This window comes from Sminthopsis crassicaudata, chromosome 2 (genome assembly GCF_048593235.1).
Source record: "Sminthopsis crassicaudata isolate SCR6 chromosome 2, ASM4859323v1, whole genome shotgun sequence".
NCBI classification, from domain to species: domain Eukaryota; kingdom Metazoa; phylum Chordata; class Mammalia; order Dasyuromorphia; family Dasyuridae; genus Sminthopsis; species Sminthopsis crassicaudata.
Window position 1 is genome coordinate 523,626,543 of NC_133618.1, and position 22,324 is coordinate 523,648,866.

Genomic DNA, 22,324 nt, shown 5'->3' on the forward strand with positions numbered 1-22,324 from the left:
ACCCAGAGAGAGGGCTATGGGCCAGAGTGTGTTCACAGCATCGCAGTCTCACTATTTTTGTTGTTGTTCGTTTGCATTTTGTTTTCTTATACATTTTCTTTCCTTTTTGATGTGATTTTTCTTGTGCAGCAAAATAACTGTACAAATATGTTTATATATGTTGGATTTAACTTATATTTTAACATGTATAACATATATTGGATTACTTGCCATCTAGGAGAGGGTGTAGGGGGAAGATGGGGAAAATTTGGTACACAAGGTTAGCACACTAGGATCAGTGTTGAAAAATTATACCTGCATATGTTTTGAAAATAAAAAGTTTTAATAAAAATAAATAAATAAAATTAATTCCCCAAAAGAGAGCAGAAGGAAGCTTAGAAAAGGACACAGACAAGGAGGGCCTTTTGTTACTGTTATATTGTATTTAATGTATAGTTTAACAATTTTTGTTCATAGAAGTTATAGTTTACACATATAATCCCCTAGGTCTATTCTTTGTACAATGAAATGTTTATTTTTGTTGATGTCATTAAAGTCACAATTAAAATATTTAACTGTATAAAAAAAAAAAAATCAGAGGGGCTCAGGATCACATCTTCCAAAGCCGGAAGATTTAAAATCACTGACAGTTGTTAAAACGAAAACACCCTTAGGTCAGGGGACCTTAAAATTATTGCTGTCCCCCCTAGAAGATATATTCCATCAATGTCACATGAGAACTCTGACACAAGGATTACAAATTGTGTTCTAATTGCTATATAAACAATTCTGGGGGGCAGTGAGGTGGTGCAGTGGATAGAGCACCAGCCCTGAATTCAGGTGGATCCGAGTTCAAATCCTGTCTCAGACACTTAACACTCCCTAGCTGTGTGACCCTGGGCAAGTCATTTAACCCCAGCCTCAGGGGAAAAAAAAAAAGAAAAAAAAATGAGAAGGGAAATAAAATATTTGTATTTAAAAAAAAAACCAATTCTGGAATATACAATATATGCCAAAAATTCAATTCACTTCATTAAAACTTCTAGAAAAAAAAATGAGTTTGGGAATTTCTAAGAAGAGAATTGATGTCTCTCAGTTCTTAAGAAAATGAAATCCAAATTCCTAGCAGATAGATTGGAGAAATGACTTTGTATAATTTTTTTCAAGTTCTTTTTATACACATAATAATAGCTAGCATTTGTATAGCACTTACTATGTGCTGGGCACTGTGCTATACACACATGTATTATTTGTATGATACATGCAACATGTAAATACATATAATAGTATGTGTATAATATATAGGTTTAGCACATGTGTCTGTTATGGCTACATTTATATACATATATGCTTGTATTTACAATATATGTATATTCTTATATTTTTTTCTTTTTCTCTTAAAATTTTTATAATAGCTTTTTGTTTTTTCAAATACATACAAAGATAGTTTTCAACATTCACCTTTGCAAAATCTTGTGCTCCAAATTTTTTAATTTAATATAATCAAAATCATCCATTTTACACTTCATAATGTTCTCTTGTTCTTCTTTGGCTATAAATTCCTCTCTTCTCCACAGATCCAAGAGATAAACAATGCTTTGTTTTCCTATTTGCTCATAGTAATACCCTTTATGTCTAAATCATGAATCCATTTTTACCTTCTCTTGGTATAGAGTGTTAAGTGTTGATCAATGCCTAATTTCTGCTATACTATTTTCCAGCTTTCCCAGCAGTTTTTGTCAAACAATGAGTTCTTATCCCAGAAGCTAGAGTCTTTGGGTTTATCAAACACCAAATTACAATAGTCATTGATTATTGTGTCTTATGAACCTTGATCTGATTGAATCAGTGAACCACTGATCAATCACTTTATTTCTTAGCCAGCACCAAATGGTTTGATGATCACTCCTCTTATAAAACAGTTTTAGGTCTGGTACAGCTAGACCACCTTCATTTGCATTTTTTTCATTAATTCCCTTGATAGTCTTGACCTTTTCTTCTTCCAAATGAATTTTGTTATTATTTTTTCTAGCTCTATAAGTAAATTCTTGGCAGTTTGATTAAAATAAGTAGATTAATTTAGGCAGAATTGTCATTTTTAATTATATTAGCCCAGCCTACCCATGAGCACTTGGTATTCTTCCAATTGATTAGATCTAACTTTACTTTTGTGAAAAGTGTTTTGTAATTGTGTTCATATAGTTCCTGGCTTTGTTTTGTCCGGTAGACTCCCAAATATTTTTTTATTATGTACAGTTATTTTAAATGAAATTTCTATTTCTTATTGCTAGACTTTGTTGATAACATCTAGAAATGTTGATAATTTATGTGGGTTCATTTTATATCCTGCAACTTTGCTAAAGTTAATTGTTTAGGTTTTTAGTTGAATCTCTAGGATTCACTGGGTATAACAGCATGTCATCTACAAAGAATGATAATGTTGTTTCTTCATTACCTACCTAACTTTTTCAATTTATTTTATTCTCTTATTGCTAAAGCCAACATTTCTAGTACAATATTGATATTTTCATATTGTATAATATATGCATATATGTAATGTAATGTAATCTCAGTCTGGAATCAGTCTGAGCTCAAGCTCAAACATACACTCCCCAGCCCTCTTAGCTCTTAAATAACTTAGTACAATTACATCACTACAGCACTCTGAGCATGTGCCAACTATAGAATCATTACATCATCATATCACACTAAGTACAAAGTATATGTGAACTAGAGAACCCTTATCTCATCAATCACGCTGAGAAAAACCCTGTAAAAGTATCTTTGCTTCAAGTATACTTTTCTCAGAGTTCAGGCCCTCTACACACATATATATTACATGATTTATGCATAATATATACTCAAATATTTACATATATTTAACAGGACATAACATTAGATTAGAATAACATTTTAAAGATAAAATATTTTAGAAAATATAAAATATGCAATATTTAACCTAAATGTTTCTATTTGCCATTACTTTAAAAAAATCATCATATTAATAAGAGGATAATACCACTTTGATGAGATATAAGTAAGGAATATTAAAAGTATATTTTTGATTCATACTAGAAATACATTTGTTCAGAGAATATTAAATGCCTACTGTGGGCAGTTTCATATTAATCACTGGAGATATGAGAATAATTTTGATACAACTACTCAATTTGATCAATATTTTTTCAGTTCATTATGTTTTACTAAGTATCAATGATTGATTTAGTTGGGTAGGACAGAATTGAATCTGAATTAGTTAACACTTAGAATAGGAGTTATGTTATGTTAGAATTAATTCACTATGTATTGGTGATTATATTATTTCTATATGATTTACAGGGTAGATTTATATTTTCTTAGTTATAGATTTATACTTTAGTTAAGCCTATATTGACTGTGATAGAGATCTATTGTATTAAGATTACCCTTTCACTTCTTTGAATGTCCTATGAGAGGTGTGCTCCAAAAAAATCTCAGTTTCATTGCTTGTGAAAAATCCCAGAGCCCTGTGGACTAAAATCTTTTTTTTTTTTTTTTTTTTTTTGCTTGCACATACATGTTCATTAAATGTTAAACTGAATTAAGAAAGAGCTTGTTGTAGTAGGAAATTTTGCTCCTTATATTCTTTCTCTTTTTTGCACACATATGCATGATATTAGCCTATATAAAGGATATGAATATTTTTCTTTTTTTTTAAATAACACTTTTTTTATTTTCAAAGCATATGCACGGATAATTTGATAACATTGACCCTTGCATATAGCCTCTTTCCTCCCACCCCCTCCCCTAGATGGTAGGCAATTCAATATGTTAAACATGTTAAAATATAATATGTTAAATCCAGTATTATAAACATAACTATACAATTCTCTTGCTGCACGAGACATCAGATCAAAAAAAGAAAGTAAATGAGTAAGAAAACAAAATGCAAGCAAACAATAACAAAAAGAGTTAGGATGTTACACTGTGATCCTGGATTAAAATCTTGAGGAAACACTGCTGTTGGACATCTCTTTTAGCCAATTATAAGATTCCCCTCCCTCCTTCCTGGGAACTGACCAATGATGAATTATATTACCTCATTCTATTTTGAGCAATCTCTCAATTTCAATAAAAAAGGGCTGGAGTCAAAATGGGGGGTCCTGGATTACGAAGGGGAGTCTTGAATCCATCTCCCTAATAAATCGAACAGTGCTGGGAGCTCCACCCTGGTTGACTTTGTTGCATCTTGGATTTTGTGGGGACTCCAGTGGTAATAGGAAATGCATATGCACTGCCCCTGAGCATAGGGATCTTGCATTCTTGTGGGGGATAAGACATAACTGCAGAGGGCCATAATAATTTCCTGAGAGCAAAACTGGAAGTAATATTTAAATGTTTCAAAAAAAATTCATCTAAATATAAGGGAAAATGCCCCTATAATTGGAGCTACTTAAGAGCAGAATGGGCTGCCTTGGAAGGTAGTGGGTTTCTACCAAAGACTGGAAACAACTCTTATTAAAAAACCAATTGTTAAATTTTCAATGTGGGCATTTTGTCTAGACTTAAGAATGATACAGATTAAACTTAAAATGTATTGTGTGTATATTTCCCTCCGGGGGAGGGGACTGTTACATATTTATCAGTCCCACTTATTAGACAGGAATGGTATGACCGCTTACTGGGTATATTGTTAAAGGGATCTCATTTCAATACAAATTAAACTAGATGTTCTCTAAGATCACTCATCACTTCTAGCTCTAAGATCCTGTGATTCTGTATCACATAATATCACGTAGTAAGCACAAAAGGGAATTACAAAATAAAATGCTGGGTGAATCTGAGGAGCAAAGTTATGATAATAAGATGGAGGAAGACTACACAAAAGAGATGGCATTTGAGTTGGAGATAAAAGCATGGCGTGAATAAAACGGGTGAAGAGAAAGGTCCAGAGAATGGGGAGCAACATGAGAAAAGGCAAGAAGGCAAGACAAGGGCTGTATTTGGAACAGTTCCATTTGGAAGGAGTGTAGAGTATATAATGGGGTTGGGAGGTGTTGTTTGGGAGTAAAAACTGAGCCTGGGAGCAAAGTAAGAGCAGGGCCATCAGAAATGTAGAACTCTGTGTAGACCAGGCTGAGGAGGTGGAAGGTTACCCAAGAGATAAGAGTGGAACAAAACAATTTTTGGATGAGAATGACACGGACAGCTCTATAGCTACATGACAGATAGATTGCAGGAGAGATTGAAGCAAGAAGATCAATAAGAAACAATTTAATAATATAGGAGAGAGGTGAAGAGGATCTGAGCTTTGATACTGGCTACCTGATGGAGAAAAAGGATAAGATACAAAAAGTAGAGTAAAGTTAGAATCACAAAACTTAGCTACTAATTGGCTGGGTCAGGAGAAATAAAGAGAAAAGTGGAACTTGGGTGACCCAGAGGATGATAAGCAGGCAGGGGAAAGCATAGTTAACTTCATTTGAGTCCTGGAGTCTTAGGGAGGGAGAGGAATGAGAGAGTCCGCACTTGAGATGTAATAGAGAGCTAGAACTTCTGTATCATCCAAGAAGATGGACATTTTCTCTGAACCCTACAAATTTACAAACCTCTCCAAAATAGAAATTTAAGCTGCCTCCGTGATCTTGGAAACCAAAAATTTTGATGAGGCGAAAAATCCAGTGAACTAATAATAGAAAAGGCTAATCCCTAAATCCTAACATGTTCATTCATGCTCAGTCCCCAAGAGTAGACTCTTAAAAGATCACTGAATCACAGTTGGAGCTTTCTGAAAGATTCAAAAGAGAAATAAGAATTGTGTAAGCAAAATTTATGACCTGCAGAGCATAAGTAATTGGCAGAATAGAAAAACTTTTACTCTCTGTGACAAGTCTCACCAAAGAAACAAAAGAGATTAACTTTTTGGGAATACAAATAAACAGAAGAAAAAAGAAATAACAATGAAAGAGAATATGATCTCTCATACAAGTAAAATATATTGATCTTGAAGATAGGATGTATAGAGACGATTTAAGGATTATAAGTTCTCCAGAAGAATACAAGTAAAAGAAAAATGAACACTATAATTCAAGAAATAATAATAATAAACCCAGAACTTTTGAACACAGAAAACAAAGTACCCATCAAAAGAATACACATATCACCTCCAGAAAAGAAAAACAAAATAAAATACCTCATACTGCAAACTCCAGGACTAATATTAACTACATCAAACAATCCCAATGACAACAAATTCTATAAACAACCAGGAGAAAGATTCAAATATAAGGAAATTTGAATAACAAAACTTGTGCAATCACTAGAGATATTGCAAGATGGAATGGAATAATATGTTTTGAAGAGCAAAGGAGCTCTAAATAGAGTCCAAGGGGACCTATCCATGCCAACCTGAGCCCAACCATGAATTTAAAAAGCTGAATGTTCAACAAAAAAGAGGCATTTATTTGAAGCATTCCCAGAAACAAAACTTATATTTGAAAAAATTATTTGCTTTTCAAAAAAAATCAACAGAGATACATGGAAGGCAAGCAAATAGAATAACCAAGAAAAAAAAACCCAAAAAATTAAAAAATTTCTTTCTAAAAAGTACACAGAAACAAAAATGAAAATTGAAGAAATAATGATGATGAAGTGACAAATATTCCTAAACCATCATAATAACATCCTACCTCCAAATATCAATGGACTAAACTTCATAAAACCCTATTTACAGATTAATCAATGTTTTTGTGGGAGTAAATTAAAGAATAGGAGGGCATATAAAAGGAGAGTAGGGAGTAAGAAGAAAGAAAATATGTGTTATATCCAGTCAAATCAAACATTAACAATGAGGAGAAAATAACCCCTGTAGTCTCTTAGGAAGAAGAGAATCTACAAGTAGAGAGTGAGCCAGGAGGCAAAGGGATAAAAGGTTATGTCTTATTTAAATGATGAAAGGGAGTACCACTGATGGATGCTTCCATGGGGGAAGAGAAATATTCCATAAAGGGAGTTTAAGAGACTTTACAGTGGGTATCATCCCAATATATCAAATTAATTACACTAGTACTTTTTGCAAAAAACTGGAAACAAAGTAGATGCTCATTGATTGGAGAATGGCTAATCAAATTGGAGCACATGAATATAGCAAAATATTACTGTCTTATAAGAAATTATGAATGTGATAAATGCAGAGAAACTTGGAAAGATCTATATGAACTGATGCAGAGTAATTCAGAAGAGCCAAGAAAACAATTTACACAGTGATAACAACATTGTAAATGGAAAGAATCTTATGCAAAAATAAAAAATGTAAGTTGTCAAATTATAAAGAAAAAATATCATTTAAAAGAAGAAATGTGAGAGGATACTCAATCCCTTTACAGATATGGGAGGTCCACAAGTATTGTACATTGCCCAAAATTTTTTTTCCATGTATTGATCACTTATGTTGATTTTTTCCTCCTTTCTCATGGCAGAAGTGTGTCTTGTACTGTTTGCTATATGGGTTGACTCTCTGAAAGGGGGAAGGAAAGGAATTCTATTCTGAGGTAAATTATGGTTATTAAGGGACAGAACTTGAAACAAGGTGCTAATGCTTATGTACTTAGTTCACATCTTTTAAAGGAGTTCACACATTAGACTTCACACCTTTAGAGAGCATATATAAGAAGAAGCCCATAATCCTACTCTCAGAGGTGGAGAAGATTCATTCCAACTTCCACCTTTGTGCAGGCTGGAGACATTTGGAGAGAGCTCTCAGAACCAAGGAGAGATATAGGCCTCTAAGAAAGCTAACAGGGTCCAGGAAAAGAGACAAGACTTTGACGGAGAAAATAAAGGATCTGGACTTTAACTCCTGGCTGCATTTGGGGGGATTACACTGAATTGAAACGAAGGCTGCCTCCAGAAGCCCCTCAAGAAACCTGCTCCCAGAGAACATTAAATTTTAAAGAAGAATATTACAATGGTGATGTAAAAGAGTAGTGATTATGGTGATATTATTTGGTGACAGTATGGTGATGTAAAAAGAGATAACGAGAAAACTTATTTAGAAAAAAAAAGAAAGAAAAAGAACTAGATAAGAAAATTGTATTCAAATCCCTGCTCTTCTACTTTTTTTTTTTTTTTTTTTCTCAACCCTTCTCAGACAAATGCCTCTAAATCTTCTTTAGGAAGTTACTTTGAGCCAGGAGTCTGAAATCTGGTCTGCATAGTGCAGCAACTTCTACTTACTTCTTAAACAAATCTGTTAACCTTTCTGAACCTCAGTTTCTTCATCTATAAAATGAACGGATTCAACTAAATGGTTCCTAGGGTCCTTCAAGTTCTATATTTATAATCCTATGATCAATTTAAAATCCTGAGCAACTTGATCAGATGCCCCTATGCCTTAGGGTATAAAACAATAAACACAGACTTCTGAGCAATTCTTTGGGGACTGAGTATTCATGAGTAAGGTATGCTCTAGATGTGCTTCATGTCCTGACATTGTGTAAGAAGTCTATTTAGCATCCAACATGTTCAGTCCAACCTCAGGGTCCTAGGTGCCATAGTTTATCATCTGCTATCTCAAACACTTCAGAATCATAAAAGATTGCAAATCTCAGGGAATTAGAACTAGCAGAAGACCTGTACTGAGAAGGACTCACATCTAGATAGGTCCTTCACAAAGGCTTTTTGCCATGCAAGATGTTGAGGCTACATAATAAGAATTAGGACAGGAAGAAGTCAGAGTTTGCTAGACATAAAATGGGTTTGGAGACAGGGAGAATACCAGCTAATTAAGGCACCTAAACAGCTACCTAAACCTGTTTTCTCTTATATGGAACTTGGGAATTGAAGTAGCAGATCAAGTCAGACTTCTGAATCAATAAATATACTGAGTCAGGTCTCCAGGACCCTGAATGAATTTCTATTCAATTTCTCAAAATGACACAAATACCCTCAGAAGATACTGCACAAATCTAGAACACCTTGAATTTCTGGTTGGACCTCATTTCTAAGGCTGTAGTCCTGGATGAGACTGTTCTGTGAGTTGCCTGGTGCCTGGGCAGAAAATACTAGAAAGAATGCTGAATTTTGGGTCAGAAGTACTACATCTGAAGCCCATTTCAATTTACCACTTATGTGAGACTGGACAAATCATTTCACTTCTCTGGATCTAGAAGATAAATAGGTTGTAATAAATGGCATCTCCCATCCTATTTAGTTGTAAAAGTATGGGGAAATCAAGAAAGAATTAGAGAGGAAGTTGAACTCTCCTCCCAAAAAAGGCAAGAAAGAGCCTAAGTTTCAGACCAAGGCCTGATCCAGGAGCAGTCCATGAGAAACCCTAGCCAGCCCTGAAGACCCAAGAGTAGCTGCATCCTGAAAAAGGTCCTCAGTTGGAAGCAGATTGTCATCCCTGAGATCAAGACTCTTCAAGGCACTCATTTGAGACTTATGTGGGATTGGAAAGTTACAGTAAATCGTTTTGGGGGGTTTTTCTTTGTCTTTTCCATATTATTATGCTTCTGATATATTTGTGGTTAGCATGCTTGCAAGGGTGGAGTTGAGCTATTCATAGTATACAGATTTTTCCAGGATTCTGGGTAGGCTCAGGACAGAGAACTATCCAAGTAATCCAAGCAACAAAAAGTTTAAAAGAACAAATGGGGATTCAAGATCCTATTCCAGCACACTTCATCTAAGTGTTTGTAGTTATACATAACAAAAAGACAGAGGAAAGCAAGCAAATCAAAAACCATTTTTTGGGAAAAAACTATCCTTGAGATTATACATATATACACATATATGTGTGTGTGTGTGTATTCATACACACCTATGAATTAATTTCCCAAAATTAATGCTTCTCAGTTAGCTTCTTGAAGTTTAGGAGTTACATGTAATCTCTCCCCTTCAGGAAGCTTCAGTAGGCTTGGCTAAACTACTAATTCTATTTAAAGGAGGCAAAGACAAACAACTCCTGAGAAAATTGGAAGAACCAAAGAAAGCTGTGTTTGTGGGTGTGGCTGTGGCTATTAGGAAAGAGTTGGCTGACTGGATAAAGCATCACTTCATTCCTAGTTTAGAATGGAAAATGAAGGGGTTAGAGCAGAAGCCTTCTAAAATCACATTCTAAGAATTGATGATTCTATGAACTGCAGATAGCAAGGAAAGAAAAGAAATCAAGCAGAAAGTAAGGAAGAAAAGGGAAAAAAAAGTAAAGACAATCAAAACAAAAGAGGTAAATAAGAAAAGAAAGTACTGGAGAAAGAGCTTAACCAATGCTGGTCAATTATAGAAAAAAATATGAAAAGGAAGGCAAAAAAGGCCAATGCCAATCAAAAATTATATAGGGAGAAGTTGCAACACAAAATTAAAACAATACTTTGTCATTATATCAACAAGGCAGAGTGGAAGAGTGGAAGTTTGATCCAAGAAATATTCAGATTTTCTCATCCACTAAAACAGGAAGAATGGCCTATTAGACGGATTTTAAAAAGAATGATTCCACCTTCTGGATCTGAGTTTCCTCCATTGTAGAACATGTGACTGGAAGCTCTCAGCTCAGAGGTGTGGGTAGTACAGAATATACACCTCTCAGCTTCTGGCCTCTGCTCTGACTTGCTTCCTTGGTCTGGACAAAAAAATGAGAGTGATTACAACAGTCAAATATTTTACTTCTGGGAAGAAATGACAGGATTTGTTATTGTCATTCAGTTGTTTTCAACTCTTCAAGATCCCATTAAGCAAAGATATTGGAGTGGTTGGCCGGTTCCTTCTCCATCTCATTTTACAGCAATGTTGCCTCAAGGGAGACAAACAGAATTCACTAACTCCAATAGATATCGGGTTCTCTAGAGGTTTGATCACAAAGAGAAAGGGGGAAAAACAAAACTTGAACCCCAAGAGACAACATTTATAGCCTTGTGGGCATAGAATTTTAGGGTCATGAAAACAGCAAGAACATTTGTAATAGCCCAGGGAAAGAAGATGTTGGTTAGGGAAATTAAGCAATCTAGAGGAATTAATTAGTTGGAGGTATTCATTGAACATCTACTGGGTACAAAATACTGGGCTAGGGCTGAGGGAAGGAATAATATGACTTATTATAGAATAATAGAATAGAATAATATGACTTATTCCTGACTGAAGGACTTTACAGTCAAGTGAGCCCTCTGTTTCACTAGAGAGAAAAGTTGAGAAAAGCATGACAAAATGGCCTAGATTTCTGATAATGCCCTACTTTGGAAAATAAAATAAAATAATGAGAACTAGGCACTAAAGACCAGGAATATATGAAATCATTTCCACCTCTGCTGTTCAAATTTCTGTGCAAAAAAAAAAAAAAAATTAGGACATACCTATATGAAGCGTAGGTGGCAATAATCTTAATGGAGAATATCACAGAAATGACAGCATGGAAAGTAAGGGAGGTGTTTTACAGGACAACATATTTACATACCATATGTGTGTATATATTGGATATATCTTATATGAGGATAAATAATCTTCATGCTTTGCAAGGCTTATCTTTTTTTTTTTCTTTTTTTTTTAATGGCATTCTATTACATTCATATACCACAATTTGTTCAGCCATTGCTTAACTGGCTAAAAAGAAACTGAAGGTGATAAGGTTTAGATTTAGGGAACCAAAATGAGATAAGGGTTTCTGGTGGTCAGGGAGTTCAATGATAAGGTCTAGTGGCAGGTTCGGGGCTCAGGGAACCAAAAGGAGAGGTTTAGCTCCCCTGCAACCCTTTGGGATTCAGCACAAGGGTAGGGAGTTTTGGGGACTCCCTTCTGGCGGTGCAGAGATTCTCTGTAAAAGAATTTACAGACCCAAAAATAGATTGATAAAAGAGGTTTATTGTGGCGTTTGGAAGTAAGATTAGAAGTCCTGACAGAAAGGCATAAAGTCTAGTTAGGGGAATAGGTGAGGGTAAAGAGAGGGTGGCACTGGAAAGAATATTCCAGTGGACAGAGGCCCTTGGCATCCCAAGCTTGGAGCTGGTATGTTTGGAACCTCTGCAAAGAGAGGATTTTAGTTTGGTTCTTTCATATTGAATTTTATATAGAAGTTGGCTATGAGCTGGGGGTTGCTCCTGATGGGGCTAGGTATAGCTTGAGTAGAATAGAAGATCTACATTTGAATAGGGTTGGAATTCTTCTGCTTAAGACTCAACCAGCCCCACCTAGGTAAACCACTTTATCTGATTCCCTGGGGTGGTCTCTCACTGAGGCAGGGTTGGAGGAGATTTTCTCCTTCAAGGATTTTTAGAGTTTTGGGGTCCCCTTTTCAAAGGTATGCTCTTAGATTTAAAAATCTTTTCCCTCTTTCAATTCTCCCCTTTAGTATCAAGAAATTCATTTTGCTTGTAGCTATTCCTTCTCTAGCATTATTTTCCCTCTTGGCATCCTTCGTATTCTGTTTTTTTCCCAATTGAGTTTAATGTATTTCTATACTAAACTTTTGCATGAATATTTGCATATTATATATGTATTAAACTTTCATTTGTCCACTTCACTAAGTAGGGTTCATCTGATACCTACTTCCTACACTCCTTCCATGTTTGTATATTATTCTTGTATACTCCATTCATGAAAACTAGCAAGTTCTTTTTTTCCATAATAGTGTATTCATTCTACAAATCCTAAGAACAGAATCCACCTATGTTTCCTTATTCACTTCCTTCAATAATTTTTGAAAACATTAAAGCTTTGAAAAAACATTTTGATGAGAACTAGATAAGGAGTATCTAAATTAAATTAGGTTTAACTGAGGTCTAGTGGCAGGTTCAGGGTACAGGAAACCCCTTTGGATTAGGCGCAAGGAGGTGTAGTAGCGGCGCAAGAGTCCCCTGTAAAGGAATTTATAGACTAAAAACCTAGATTGATAAAAGAGGTTTATTGTGGGGTTTGGAAGTAGAGTTAAAGGGCCAAGACTGGCACTGGTGGGCAGAAACCCTTGATATGGCCGGGGTAAGGATGCCATGTTTGGGGACTTCTGCAAAGAATGGACTCCAGTGTTCCCCCTTTTATAATGGGGGGCTTTTGGTAATCTAAAGGGGCGTGGGTGGAGTTCCAGATTGGCTCCTGGCTGGGTTTCAGCCAGGGTTAGAATTCAATGGGTTTTTAGATAAGGAACTGTTTGTACTTAGGGTAGGGGTTGGGAAACCTGAGCAGATCTTTAGAGTGGGGGCTGGGACAGCCCAAGTTGGCTCAGATCTGATGGGGGCAGGGAGAGCCTGATATCTCCCATTGGAATTCAGCCATGGGGGTTGGGAATCAAAAAGGAATCTTAACCCACATCAATTTGTTTCTTCATCTTCCAATACATTAACACTGTAGCATCATAGAGTTCTGTCCAACTGCTCACATAAATTTACCTTTCCTTTGCTGGATTATATTTCAAAGTTCCTACTTAGCTCTGGCCTTAATTATAAATGTTTTGAAGTCCTCTATTTCATGAAGGATCCATTCCCCACTCAACTTCCCCCAAACTGGTCTATACTTAACTTTTCAGGGTAAGTTATTCTTGCCTGTTAAATATGCATCTTTTGTCTTTTGGAATATTATATTCTATAATTTCTCATTTGTAGTACAAGATGCCAAATCTTATATGATCCTGACTGTGCTTCCTTGGTGACTGAACTCTTCATATGTTTCTAGAATTTTTTCTTTATAAAGGAGCTCTGGTTTTGGTTATGAAATTTCTGGGACTTTCCCTTTTGGAGTACCTATCAGGAAGTAATATAGGCTCTTTATATATTTATTTTGTTCTCTGGTTCTAATCTAGCTAATTTTCATTTATGATCTTTTGAAATATACTGTCTAAACTTTATTTTTTAATCACAGTTTTCAGGAAGTTTATTCTTATATTATTAATTCTTGATCTGTTTTCCAGGTCAGTTTTTTAAAATGTTATTTTCATTTTTTTTCCTTTTTAAAATCTTCTAATTTAAATATTTCTTGTTCTCTCAGAATCTTTAATACCTGTACGGTCTATACTAATTTTCAGGGAGTGCTTGCTTTGGTAAATTTCTCTTGAAAATTATTTATTCTCCCTTATTAGCTTTTATTTCATGTTTTAGCTCTTGCTTTGTTTCTTCTTAGGTATTCTTAGCTTAGTTTGTTAAAAAAAATCCATTTCTTTTTAAAGTTTGTGCTTGAAATATGTCTCATATTTCACCACCCCCACATATATGCACATATATGTATGTAAACAGAGACTCAGAAGTCCCTGTTGTACTGTTTTTAGAAGCTAGTAAAGATCCTGAAAATTCAATATTCTGAACTAGATCCAGTGGGGCCTAGCCCTGAGAAGTGGCTATCAGCTCAGAAATCAGTCACCCAGAACAAAACCAAGACCAGTGACTCTAAGCAAAGCTAAACCCTAACTAAAATTAGTAGGGGGCTGAGCCTAAGACTGATGCAAAGCTTCGATGTGAGTAAATTAAAAAAACAAGTTTGAAAAATTATTCCAAATGTAAAGATACTTCAAAAAAAATATTACTCTTCATATTACTCTTACGCTTCTTGTTCATCACTTGAAGAGTTTGGGATGAAGTTACTTACTATAATTTCTCATTGGTTTTCTTGGCTATTATTTGGCAAGGTGGGAACTTCAGGGTTTTGCTGGAGTAGGTATGTGGGAGCTGGGTGATTCACTTAGGCAGTTATCTTGGCTGAAATACATGTTGTGACAGCCCTGATAGAAGTATTTTCTGATACTTCTGAGGGCTTTTTTTTCTTTTTGTAATGACAGTTGAATTGGCCTAGAGGGATAACCCAAGAAATGTGTACCCAGGCTCCCCTGGAAACTTAGGGAGATTTCAGAGACATAGTGACTCAGTGCTTGGGCCCTTTGGGGATAACAAACTTCTTGGCTTACTTCTACCAAACGGTAGCTCTATAATCCTAGCTAAGAGTGGGGACTTGGGATGACGAAGCCCTTCTTGGTTACTGAGCAGGAAGAACAGATGACTCATTGGGTATTTTATGAGTGGCCCCACCCTCAATTCCAATCTTCCCTTTTGGCTTCAGATTCTGTCTGTCAGGGCTGTTTCAAAGTCATTTGTGGAGGAGGGGCAATTTGCCCTATTTCCCACTGTGGCTGCCATGAAGATATGGCAGATAAAATGTTTTTGTCTAGGAGAGACCGAGACTGGGTGTGAGTTGAGTATTTGGGGCTTGTTTTCTTCCTGAACAAGCATATACCCGAAAATCAATATGTCTAGGCTTGGAGGTAATCTTGGGGATTCCAGAGCCTGGAGGTCCTAGGTCTTTTGGGTTGGAGTTGAGAATAAAGAAAGACTCCATAGCAACTACTCCAATGGTCTTGGAAAAGACCAACAAGCAAGTGGCCCCCAATCCTTGCTTCTCTTGGTAGAAGATAAGTACTTTGAAAGATAGCAGAGCCAAGACACAATGTAAAATTGTACATATCATATATTGAGTCCCCCAGCCTCTAATGATAGTGGGGCCATGCCCAGAGGGGCTTGGCATAAAGTGACTGGAAGAGGAGAAAGAGCACTGGGACTTTACTGTCCTAGAAATACACTTTGGTTACATGTTCCCTAATTGGGTCTTAATACTAGTGGACTCTATGATAATTCCTACCTTTCCCACAGATACCACGTGTACACACACAGTAGCAGTGTGTCCCAGATTTATGGGGGGGTAATGTTTTATACTTTTGTTTCTGTCATCTTAATGAATTCCTTTTCTTTGAGCTGTGACTATTGGCTGATAATTAAAAGCTCACTGGTGGGAGTTTTCTACAATAATGTTTAGTAGTGTAGCTCCAAAGAATGTTATTTTAACCATAAATAGTTGCTCCCTGGTGTCTCAACCTGTAAATCTATGAGTGATAATTGAGGAGCTATAATTTTAATCAAAAACCCATACAGTGAAGGATGACTTGATGGCAGATAGCTGAAGCTCAGAAAGTTGTACAGGGCAGGGATAGATATAGTACTAAGGAGCAGTTAGGTATAGAGAACAGAGAGCTGGGGCTGGAGTCAAGAAGAGGAATTCAAATTTAGTTTCAGACATTTAGTAAGCAATGTAACCTTGGGCAAGCCATTTAATCCTATTGTCTCAGTTTTCTCATCTGTGAAAAGAACAGGAGAAAGAAATGGTAAACAATTGCAAAGAAAGCTTAAATGGGGTCATGAAAAGTCAAGACACAACCAAGGACTACACAGAGAACTAAAGATTAGATGGACAAAAATAGAATGAAGTGCCATAAAAGTGGAGGAACCAACCTGAATCTTGACTTTCTGTAATACTGAGTCATGCCCACTGTTCAGGTAAAATGGGGGAGAGGAAGTTGACTCTCTCATACCCTGAGTCACACTAGGCAGTATTATTATGTTGAAGGACTGTGTAAGTTCCTTATGAGAAATGGAAATTTTTTGGATTAGAATTTTTAGGTTTGGATGAGCCTTTTCTTTTTGTTACAGTAAAAAACTGTTTGGTTATGTAACACAGCCCGCTCATATCATGTGCTTTTCCATTGTCCTCTGTGTGACACTCATTTTTGGTTCTTCAGAGGCACTGGTGTTCCATTTCTCATTGCCAAAGAGAAACACAGGCAAATATCAGTATTGGAAAGGTAGACCATTAGAAAGAATCAAATGTAAGTAGCACAATTTTAAAGTTACAGGTTTGTTACATTTAAAAGAAAAGCAAGTTATACATAACACATATCCAGTTTTATGTTCAATGCTATTCTTAAGTTATATTATTTATGTGGAAATGTCTATTTGGTGTTGAAGTTGAGCGTAAAAATTAAAATAAAAAAATTAGTCTTTGCTTTCATGAGATATTTAAGGTTGGGGTGAGTTTAGAAATTTCCCTAAAGCTAGTTATTCTGTTCTTCTCCTTCACTGGGCCTGGCTAATTGTCCATATGTGTTCTGTGTCCCAGATATGCATACTGCTGGACACGCTTTATAGAGCGTTCTTCAAAATGCATGTTGAAATCTGGGCAATTGACATTTTTCCCTCCCACGTGGGAATAGATGTTTGGGACTCCTGTGTGGGTAGATGGGCTAAATTTCCTTGAATGATTATAAATCCCTTCTAGGAGATTTCTGTAAATGTAGGCCATCCACAAACAAAAGCACTGTACCACCTATCCTTCCTCAACCAAGATAATTCACTGAATTCTCCTCTATCAAGTATCTTTGGCAAGCAGACATCTCCCTTTTTCATACTTTGCCTGATGTTTATTATCACAGCGTTACTAATCAGGGTAATCTTTGTTGTAACATGCTGCTAAGAATCCTGTATAAACTTGGTGTTTTGATGAGAGACAGCTTTCTACAAAAGAGCTTATGTGTTGATTATTTTACTGAATCAGATACTTTTTTCCATAATAAACAATAAATACAACTGGTTATTATATCTTCTGCAACTTTTAATTAATTGAGGTGGCAAAGATATGATACACTGTTTAATGTCAATTGTGAAAATCTACTTGCTCACTTCCTAATAATATCATCAAAGATATATTTTTTAAAATTACACGAAAAATTACAATGATATAGTTTTCAACATTTTTTATAAGATTTTGAGTTCAAAAAATTTTTTTCATCTAAATCAGTTAACATTTTTTTAAAAAGTCAGCAATAGTCAACAAGCATTTATTAAGTTTATTTTGTGTTAGGTGATGGGCTAAGTGCTGGGCTAAACTTTAAGAAGCATATATTTAATTGGGGGAGAGGGGGAAGAGTAAAGATAGCACATAAAAGTGAGCTGAAAAGATTGGGGGAAGATGACAGAATTCCTGAGATGAGTCAGTGGTGCAGCCTGAAGAGAAATGGAGCCTCCATGGATGGGGTGGTCTTAAATTGGTGTCTCTATGAGTCTTGGGGACTCTCATTTCTTATTGCTGATTTATACTGTATCAGAAGTTTCTCCCCATGCTCACTTGTCAGACATTTGAATAAAAGCATTAGTGATTGAAATGTAATTAAATAATTACCCTGTGCCAAGTGCTAGTGATACAAATCCAAAAGCCAACTGAATTCTGATACCCCACCAGTACACATAGGGGAGTGGTGGCCAGTGGGGAGGGACTTTGGTTCTAAAAGGTAGATTATGAAAAGTGAGACCAAAGTTGAGACTGACAGAAGTGTATCTAGGAACGATGAACTTGATTTGATTATAAATTTCAGAACTGGAGAAGGGAGTTAAGGAATATGGAAAGTAGAGAGGAAAGAGCAAGGCACAGAAGAAATAAACAAAGAGTAAGGGATGTTTTGAAATAGTGAGCCAGGAAAGGCAATCACTTTGAGCTTTGCATTAAAGTCATCAAGTAATAAAATGTTAATCAGATCTGGAAGGTCTTATCAAGTTCTTCTTAGTTTTTCTTAACCAGTTCATCCTCAGCAAAGTGTTGGTATATAATGCTGCAAGTATTTTCTTGGTTCTCTTTCTGCAAACATTTACCATTAGTATTGCAATACATGATTACCAAATGTCCCGTGAAATAATTCTAGTAGCTTGGGCTACATGATTAATCCACTTTACTCTTTTCATTGCTTCTCCAGAAATACCTGAGTCATCCTTTCATTTAGCCACAACTTCTTTCTTCTGGTTGTAACAAGAATGTTAAGATCTATAACAGGGGTTCTCAAACTACAGCCTGCGGGCCACATGCAGCCCGCCAGGTTATGGCAAATGGGCTGAGGGGCGGAGACAGAGTGTGAGTTTTTGTTTTTACTATAGTCCGGCCCTCCCACAGTCTGAGGGACAGTGAACTGGCCCGTTATTTAAAAAGTTTGAGGACCACTGATCTATACTTTAATTCAATCCCTCTAACAGTATATGTAGTTGTTGGTCACTGGATGAGGAACTCAGATTTAGAATACCATCAGTACAAATAAAGTTCATTAACAGTCTAAAAATTAAAATAAAATTCTAAGAGTCTTCAGTCCTCTTTCCCTTCACTGTTACTGAAACAAAGGGCCACATGACTGAAGACCATTAAAATTTTTATTTTGTTTCATGGGTTGCCATAACCAAACAAAAATCTGCCACTGAGTAGCCAGACTAGCACTCTGTAACAATCTAGAAAATAAGCTTGCTTTGCTTCCAGGGTCATATTCGAAGTCTTTCTGGCCTAGAAGGACCTTCTGGAACTTGCACCCTAATGGTAACCTATAGTAGCACAAAGTCATCCACGGTATTGTTGGTCACCCTGTCTTTTGTTCTGTCACTGGATTTTGAGGACTCTGAAAGGGAAGAGTGAGAATGATGATTTTGGGCAATTCTGTCTCACTTAAATCCAATTCATGCTCAGAACATTGCCCCATGATATCACTGGTCTTCTTGGAAAGCAAAGGATGAACAACAATCATCTCCATGCCATGAAGAGGCATCAGAGAAGGACTTGAGATACGACCAGATTAAGGAATTCTTTATCCTGACATGCAACAAAGGTTGAAAAATATATAACAAATAAGTTCAAGAAAATTTCAGATAAATAGTTTAGGGTTTGGTTTTTTTTTTTTTTTTTGGAGAGGGTAGAATTTACTTATTTGTTTTTCAATGGTATGAAGAACTTCAGGTAAGAAAATTCCTTCTACCTCCCAGAAAGGTAACTCCTCTGTAATTTATAGTCTTCAAGTTGTCAGTGGGCACTGAGAGGATATAACTTGCTCATGGTAAATCAGCTACTACACAGCAATCAGAACTTGAATCTATCTTCCTGACTTCTAAGCTATTCCTCCATTTATTAAACATTTATGTCTCAAAGAGATGTTAGACGTTTAAGTAAATAAGCTTCATTAAAGGAGTAAGAGAGTTGATTCAACAGTATTTCAAAGCGGTTTATATTCCAAAGAAATCTTGAAGAGAGAAAGGTACCCACATGTGCAAAAGTTTGTGGCAGCCCTTCTTGTAGTGGCAAGAAACCAGAAACTGAATGGGATGATCATAGTTGGGAAAGGCTGAATAAGTTATAGTATAGGAATGTTATGGAATATTATTGTTCTATAAGAAATGATAAGGAGGATGATTTCAGAGAGGCCTGGAAAGACTGACATGAACTGATGCTAAGTGAAGTTAGTAGAACCAGGAGATCATTGCATACAGCAACATCAATATTATACAATGATCAATTCTGATGGATGTGGCTCTCTTCAACAGTGACATGATTCAGACCAGTTCCAATGATCTTGTGATGAAGAGAGCCATCTGCACCCAGAGAGAGGGCTGTGGGGACTGAGTGTGGATCACAACATAGTATCGTTCACTCCTTTTGTTGTCTGCTTGTATTTTGTTTTCTTTCTCATTTTTTCCCTTTTTGATCTGATTTTTCTTGTGCAGCAAGATAATTGTATAAATATGTATGCATGCATTGGATTTAACATATATTTTTACCATGTTTAATATATATTGGATTACTTGCCATTTAGGGGAGGGGATGGGGGAAGAATTGGAACACAAGGTTTTGCAAAGATAAACGTTGAAAAATTATCCATGCATATGTCTTGAAAATAAAACTAATTAGAGAGAGAATAAGGGAGGTTTGGAATAAATCCTTAAAATTCTCAGTTTATCAAAACAAAGTCAGCTTTGCTATTCAATAAAATATCCCTTAGTATCATTGCTACACAATGAAAAACCGGATATATATATGTATTACTGGTTTGAAATACTTTGATATTTATATTCCTAGTAATTTTTCATTATGGCATATAATACAAGCCTCAAGTGAAGTGTTTGTTTTTTTTCCTAGTGACTCCTAGAGAATAATCAACTCTTATGGAATTGGCCACCAATTAACTGACTGTAGGGCTAAAGAACTGGAGAAGTAACCTCCTCCAGACCATCAGGGATTGTTGAAGAGAAACAACTGCTATGAATAAACTGTCCTTTATCTTATGAAATAGCTGTTTATCTAGGTCCTACCCACTGGATCCTCTTTGCTACAGAAGCAATCCTGCTAGGAAAGTTTATTGTTTCTAAATCTTTATATTCTTAATGCTTACTGAGCTGTTTGTCCTGACTTCCCTGAAGTAAGTGTGTAGACTTGCACACTGAAGTATTGTGAGCAGAGCAAAAAACTTTAATTACCAAATTTCCTTTTGTCTTCAAGTTTAAAATACTTTTATCTCACTGGTCATGATCATGACTGTGTGCTTTTCTAGGATCGCTCATTGCTGTGAAGACCTCAAGGTTAAAACATAAGTACTGTGTCCAGAAATTGGGTACATCTGTTCTTCCTACGCTAGCAGAGCTGTCAAGATAGCACTACAAATCAGGGCAGTTTGCCAAAGCAAGAGGCAAAACCTGAACTGAATTTCCCTGAAGCCATGAGACTTTTATCCTTGTTAAAAAGATAAAAATGACTCCTTTAACAACAGCTTCAATTATTCATTTAAATCTACTCATCTTCAAATTTATCGCATATTAAGAAAATATTATTTATAAAAGCAAATAAATCAGGAGTGATTGTATTACATTTTGGATTTTAAAATGTTTCGAATAGGCATTCTTCTAGTTCAGCTGTCTATTTTACATGATAACTCAAAAAGTTTATAAAATGTTTTTCAGAAACTTATTTTAATATCACAAGTAAACATATTGCTCTTTTTGTCTCTTATACTTAAGAATCCCTCATTTCTGCCTTGAGGGCAGAGGCACAAGGGAACTTGATTTTGGGCTTTTCCAGTATACAGGTGGGTCTCCATTTATTATTTCACCTATTAAAAATATTACTTTTGTAAGGTAAAAACACTTTTTGATTGACCTACCATTGTATGAGAGGGCTGGGCCATGTATGAAGGAATGTATAGTAGAAGAGATAGTCTGGAAGCATAGAGACTGGAACAATTGGGCTATGAGTTGAAACTGTTCTTTCCTAGTTCTTCTACCTGTGTACTACAACTCAGTCCCCTTTGCCGGTCTTCATTCCATGACACATCCAGCTAAACCATGGGTAGCCCCCAGGTTCTGACCTAAGCCTTTTTTTTTTCCTCTTCTCTTTCCACACTATTTCACTTGGAGATTTTACCTGATCTCATGGATTCAAATGTCATTTCTATGCAGATGATTCTCATATCTACTTATCCAGGCCGAACCTCTTTCAGCCCTTTATTTTGAATTTCCAAATGCTTATTGGACATTTCAAAGGCATCTTAAACTAAACAGACCCAAAATTGTTGAGAAATCTATCATTACCCTCTTTATAACTTCATTAAAGCTGAATGGGCACAACTATCCTCTTAGCTTTAATAGCTTAAAACTGCAATAAAGTATTATCTCATTGAATCCTCATTATCCCCATTTTGCAGATGAGGAAACTGAGTCAGACAAGAGTAAGTGATTTGCCCAGGATCACACAGATAGTAAGGAGTATTTGTTCC

At 35.8% G+C, this 22,324-nt stretch overlaps 1 protein-coding gene across 2 annotated transcripts in view; it reads right to left on the reverse strand.

Annotated features, from left to right (window-relative positions):
* Positions 1 to 22,324, reverse strand: part of LEO1 (LEO1 homolog, Paf1/RNA polymerase II complex component) — a 95,983-nt gene that overhangs the window by 71,693 nt on the left and 1,966 nt on the right. The gene's annotated exons all lie outside the window — the stretch shown is intronic.